Genomic DNA, 6,915 nt, shown 5'->3' on the forward strand with positions numbered 1-6,915 from the left:
TCTCTCTCTCTATATATATATATATATATATATATATATATATATCCCATTCAAGAAAATGAATAATGATATCAAAAGACAGAGTGAGAAAGAATACATGAGTATATATATATATATATATATATATATGTATGTATGTATGTATTTGACTCCACATTAAACTGGATGGATCATTTTCTCCCTCTAGACCTTAGAAACCTGTTTTCTAAAATGAAGTGGCCTAGAGTTTAGAGTAGAGAAATAGCTAATATTTGTTAAATCAGGGACTCCACAATTATAGAAAATAAAAATTTTCATCTGAGTCTGATGTTGGAGAGATACAACATATATAGTTAATAATAACAATATGAACCAAAAGCCATATCTTACTAGCCATAAAGTTCAAAATTCATTGTTTGTATATTGAGCAGCTGCCCTGAGAAGGAACATTCGGGAAGTAAGAGGGGAAGAGACAAGTTGCTTTTTATTGGGTGGAAGCTGTGGTAGACAGGAGAGCAAGGTGGCTAGCAGTCCAAAGGACAATACAAAACAGAGCACATTCATGGGCAGAATGGCTTAAGACTATGTGTCTAACTGGGGTCATCGCTTCACAAGAGCCTCTGCCTGTCTTTGCTTTATCTGGGAACAAACTTGGGTGTGGCTGCCTTTGACCAGCCCAGGTGACCTTGTCTTAGCAGTTTCCTGTAACTGGGCTCTGTCCTCATACCTCAGTGTATGCACTTGCCCACAATTCAGACATCTCCTAACTTTATTCTCACCCACTCTAATTCCATTATAGCTTTCACTGGGGAAGACAGCTCAGTTCTCTGTCCTTGTACTTTCTCTAGCTAGCTTTTGAGTTGCAGAAGTGATTTCACCCTTAGTCACGTAAGACTGAACGTCTGCCGCCTAGTTTGGAGCAGATAATGTGGAAAAGAGACTAAGCTTCAAAGCCCATCAGGCAGGGCCTACATTCACATTTCAAAGGTTTCCTCACTTGGCTGTAGAAATATAACTAAGCTGCTTAAAATCTCCATGCCTGCTGCTTCATTTGTAATGTAGTCCCTTAGTTATGTACCATGAGTCTGGAAAGAACTGTTAACACAAGCTATTCTGGAAAGACAGCATTCTCATTTCAACACTCGGAGAATCCAGAGCACAAGCCTCAACCATGGCACTATCGACATTTTGAACCAGATAATTCTTTGCTGTGGAGGGCTGTTGTTGTGCATTGTAGAATGTTTAGCAGCATCCCTAGCCTGTACCCACTAGATGCCAGTAGCACTTCCCCAAACCCGTATGTGACAACCAAAAATAACTTTAGACATTGCCAAATGTAATGTCTCTGAAGGTGGAGGGGGAAATCGCCACCAGTTAAAAACCACTGATTCAGAGGATGATCTTCCTATCAAGTTTCATTTTGGTTCGTACAGAGTCAGACTAGGGTGGGCATCTGGACAATATTGTCTCTTTTCTGATGTTCCTTACCTTGTGCCTTCAATCCAGCTTCATTAGGCAGCTCTCTAGGGCGACAGGAACATGGTTGTCCCAAGAGTTAAGGCTTTCAGAGTTTAGGGAGAGCTTCTACAAGGCAAGCAAACTTGGTCTTGCTGATGTTGACCAACTCTTAGGTAAAGCTTTCACTTGTTATTACTGTAATCGAGTTTCTATCTCAGCAAAGCTCTGTAGGAAATCAGGGAGTGAGGAGACACAGAGAATTCCATAAAAAGGGAGAACTCAGTAGCAAACTGCCTGCCTCAAGAACTGGCAAACTACAAGAGTAATCTCTCTCCTTTCTTTCTTTCTAGGTCTCAGAATACAGCGCTCCCTGCCAACCAGCTGCCATCTCTCCCCACCCAGTCAGTCTGGTGATCAACAGCATCCACGTCAGGAACTGCAGGCTGTGCCTTAGGTTTTGAACTCTTCTTGGATGGATATTTATATTTATCAGGTCTTGAAGTCAAGCCGAGGAATTTGTACTCTCAATGGGATGGTTAAGAGAGAAGAACATTTGTAATAGGTGGGAGGGTGACTGTGTTAAGACGCATCAGAGTCATTTTGGGTAATGGGAACTGAGAAATACTCCAGGATGAGTTGAACAGAATGGCACTCATGATGTTCTAAGGTGATGCTTCAGTGAGAGAAGAGGATAGGAACCAGAAGATAGGCAAAGAGAATGTTTAAAATGAAGGGAGATATGAGGAGAATGGGGGCAGTGGCTTAGACTCCTCTTTATGAAGAAGATGGTGGGTGCACATAGCATATACAGATTGTTTTTAAGACAGAGGACACCTGAGACTCTGATGGTTGGGGGGAAGAAGCCAGTAGAATAGAAGAGGTGCTAGAGAGGAGGGACCAACCAAGGAAGCAAAATACCAGAGAAGAAACATCCCTCCCCTTGAGACTTGTGGAAGGAAGTAGAATAAGAGGAAATTCCCTTATAATTTACTGTTTTCAATTAAAAAGTTGAAATGCCCTTCATAAAATGCACATGAGAAAGTAAAATATGAGACTGTTATCAGCCAGGAACACTCTAATTTAAACCAGCTTGAGAAATCTGTGGGTAATAAACTAGTGATTAAGTATTTATTAAACTTTTATTGTTCACATGCCCTAAGCGTTTGGACTTCTGCCAATACTCTGGAAAGAAAGACAAAATTATTTCAAAATGTTTACATTATATTAAATAGAAAACTTTGAGTATTAATCTGGACTTAACATCTTGTAACTTTTAGTCATCTTCAACCAAGCTGGTCGCTATTATCTCTTATAACGAAAAAGGTGTGTGCCCAATTAAGTGGTTGAATATTGACTAAGCACCTACGACTTACAAGTACTAGTGTTCAGTCCTGGTTTAGTGGCTGTCAGAAAAAAGGTGGAGGAACAGGGTGGAGAGCTGTGCCAGGATGGCCTGGAGAGCCAGAACTGTGATGAGCTGTCCAGACGCACAGCAAATATTTAAAGCCTAGAATCTCAGGCCCTTGAAACAGGAGGTTTTATAGCACAGTATATACAAAATATTTTATTATCAGTGGAGTAGTGGATATAATACTGAAGAAACATCCTCTGTCCGTAGGAAGGGAGATCAAAAGAAAGAAATCCTTCTCTTTGGCAATGTTTTCATTGTGCCAAAGATAAAGCAAGGGAGTCCTTTGATGAACTTTTTATTGGAGTCTGAGTTTAAATATGTGGCACATAAACAAATAACAACCTCCTCAGCTTAGACTCCTCATCAGTTTAAAATAGACCAATAATATCTTCTTGCCTGAAGACAGTTGGCTGGGCTGGATGCTATTTTTAAAGCCCACTTGAGCGCCAAGATTTCTATTTCTATGATAAAACCAGTCTGATGCATAGAAAATATAATGCATTTATTGTTCCTTTTCTTTTTTTTTTGTGGTACGCGGGCCTCTCCCGTTGTGGAGCACAGGCTCCGGACACGCATTGCCAGCGGCCATGGCTCACGGGCCCAGCCACTCCGCGTCATGTGGGATCTTCCCGGACCGGTGCATGAACCCGTGTCCCCTGCATCGGCAGGCGGACTCTCAACCACTGCGCCACCAGTGGTTGATGGGTTGATTGTGCCCAATATTGTTCCTTTTCAAACAAATCCATTTTTCTCTTGAACACAATTAGGGACAATTTACCGTGCTTTTATGTTTTGGCAATTTAGGAAGGGTTTCCATGGTCTCTGTGGCCTCTTGCTCAGTTTTTCTGTGCATCAGCTTGACCATAAGATTATCTGAGGCCAACATTGTCACCTCTTTGGATGTATGTTTGCTGGGCATGCATTCCCCCTGGGGGCAGTAAAAATTGGTTTTGGGGGTGATGTAATCTTAGATAATATATTGGTTTGTAGGCCGCCAAAGGGCCACGATACATAAACAGATATAAGGTATATCTGTGGTAATTAAATTTCATGGTGATGGTGGGGGGGAGAATTAGGGGAAAAAATGTAAAAATACTCAGAGGGGAAGCAATAATAAAATAAATGGAGAAACACTGACCCGGGCAAAGAGTCCTGAGGGAGGGTAGGGGTGTAAGATCTTTTGGGTAGGACTTTAACCCATCAAATACAACAGTTTTTTTGTTTTTTTTTAAGTTTTAGAAGCCTATATTTAAAGTATATCTTCCGCCTTTCTTTCTAATCGACTACAGGACACATTTTGCAATGTTTTAAATTTAGACATTTTCAAATTTACTTTCTGTAAAGACCTTTCTTGCGACAAAAGGCATATCTTGAAAAATGACTCTCTTTTCAGGTCAGACTGTTCTGTGTGGCAGTCTGGAAGAGAGGTCTTGCAGGAGACAGTAGAAGGAGAGTCGTTGAGCACGCGAAAGACATACGTTTCAATCCCAGATTTGCTTCGGATGAGCCTTGCAATTAGGGGCAAGCCAAGTAAAGCCGCGGAGCCCCTGTTTCCTCATTTGTAAAACAAGTCTGCTAATGCTTCCTGTTGCAGGGTTCTAAAGGATTTGAGACAACTGATGTCAGGTGGCTGGCGCTGGCTGTTTCTGAGTTAGGTGGTAAGGCCAATAGGTAGCAGAGGCCAATAACTGGGTAGAAGAGGACAAGATGCCCAGTGGACCTATTTTGCCAAATTCCACAAACATCCTATTGGAGTTCCTGCTGCTGCTGTTAAAAAAAAAAAACTGTGCCCCTGCACAGTTTAAATAAATTCAAAAGGACTATCAGTAACTTTCAGAGTAAGATTTGGGCTTTGCCTCAATGAAGAGACATCAGGACAATCAGAGATACCATCAAGGAGCAGCACTTTGCCTGCTCCATAAAATCACCATGATTTAGTCCTTTAATGAAAAAAGGGGCTTGTGCAGGCACAACAGCTGTGGTTTTATGAGGGGAAAATAAGCCAGAATTCCTTGTGCTGGGGCTGTTGCCACAAGGGGTCAGATCTGGATTTTTGGTGGAGGCTGGCATATCCTACAGTGACAAAAACATGATTGGAAGTCAAATAGCTTGAAATAACTTGCTTGTTTTAGGGGAGAATAGCTCAAGCAATACCAAACCTGACTAGCTCTGTTTAAGTAAGGGCTTCAGTGTTTTTGATCTGAGGTTGAGTTGAGTGGAGTGGGAACAGAAGAAGGAATACCGTTATCTTTAAGCTTGCCCTGGTTGCTGGTTGCCCACTTAGCACATGTGAGCAGTTTTAACTGTCACCATGAATAAAGGCTTTTTTTTCCCCCCAAGGTTATAAACAGAGATGCATAAATATTTTGGATCCATCAGCCTCCAAGTATTCTTCAGATGTTTTGAGTTCAACAAAACAGAATACACTGTGCTGAGTACATTCTCCCTTGCTTTTTGAGGATCACGTGTGATTTATAGGAAATGGAATCCATATGTTTCTGCTTCATTTACACTTAACTCATCAAAAGATTGTGTTGTAAAGCTATGTGATGTCCAAGATGGCTTTTTGAGCTTGGTGGTTTTTTGTTTTTATTTAAATAAGCTGCTTAAAAGTTTTTGTTCCTTTAAAAGTTAGAGAGAGAGAGAGAGAGAGAGAGAGAAGAGAAAGATACCTAGGAAGGCCTGTTTTGCCAAGATGAAATAGATTTGAACACCAGGAAGTTCAATTTAAGCTGAAACTACAAAGCAAAGAATTTCAAATGGGTCCAGAATTTGGAAGAAAACAAAGGTTCCTCTCCACTCACTTTCCGAAGCATCTCCGATGAATGCAGAAAAGCAGCTGGCCACTCAGCAACCCCACTGAGGGAAGAGAGGGCTGTGAATGCACCATTAGTGACCCAGCTAACACATGTGCCCACTGCTGGAAGAGCTGTTATTCTCAGGCCTCCTGAGACCAGTCACTCTAGTCCAGATAAAGAACTTTTTGCCCTATTTTAGCATGGAAATATCTGCTCTCCTGGTGTTTTCCTGGGATTGTCCTGTCCTAGGCCAGCATTTCCTATTTGTTCTTCTGCCATCTGGCCCAAATAGCTGGCCACTAGACTGAATACTGTGTGTGCATTTGGGATGGTGTTTATTTATTGGACAATTTATTTAGAGAAATATCTTGTTTAGCTCACAATAGGGCCAAGAAAGCATGCAGTTTGTATAAAGTAAGAAATATGTTAACGAGGGACCCACAAGTTTGTAAGAAGCCAAATGTAAAACTAAGTTTTCTTTCCCCATCTCAATATTTAGTCACTCTCATAGCAGCTCTTTAATCATTTTAGACATGCTTTATCATCTATATATGGCATCTTATGAAAGTTTTCAGGAGAAAAGCACCCAAATTAGAACTATTTAATGTGATAGTATAATTGAGATAACTATAAATCTCTGTAGAGGACTTATCTGTTCATCTCTAGAACAATATATAGTGTTCGATGTGAAGCTTCATTATCCAATGAGGTCTTTTAGATTGTGTGGTCTGAAGTCATTTCAACAGAATTAATAGTCCTGTGAATTACTTATATATACCAATTCAGTTATCGGGGGGTGAGGGGCAGGATTTTGGAATCTTTTTTTTTTACGTGCAGTTTATTTTTATATATTTATTTATTGGCTGCGTTGGGTCTTTGTTGCTGCGTGTGGGCTTTCTCTACTTGCAGCAAGCGGGGGCTACTCTGTTGTGGTGCACAGGTTTCTCATTCTGGTGGCTTCTCTTGCGGAGTACCAGCTCTAGGCGTGTGGGCTTCAGTAGTAGTGGCACGAAGCCTTCAGTAGTTGCAGTGCACGGGCTCTAGACTGCAGGCTCAGTAGTTGTGGTGCATGGCCTTAGTTGCTCTGCTCTACATTTGGGATCTTCCCAGACAAGGGATCGAACCCATGTCCCCTGCGTTGGCAGGCGTATTCTTTTTTTTTTTTAACATCTTTATTGGAGTATAATTGCTTTACAATGTTGTGTTAGTTTCTGCTGTATAACAAAGTGAATCAGCTATATGTATACGTATATCCCCATATACCCACCC

The sequence above is a fragment of the Monodon monoceros genome, unplaced genomic scaffold (assembly GCF_005190385.1).
Source record: "Monodon monoceros isolate NGI ecotype Baffin Bay Population unplaced genomic scaffold, NGI_Narwhal_1 Super_Scaffold_12, whole genome shotgun sequence".
In the NCBI taxonomy this organism is placed as follows: domain Eukaryota; kingdom Metazoa; phylum Chordata; class Mammalia; order Artiodactyla; family Monodontidae; genus Monodon; species Monodon monoceros.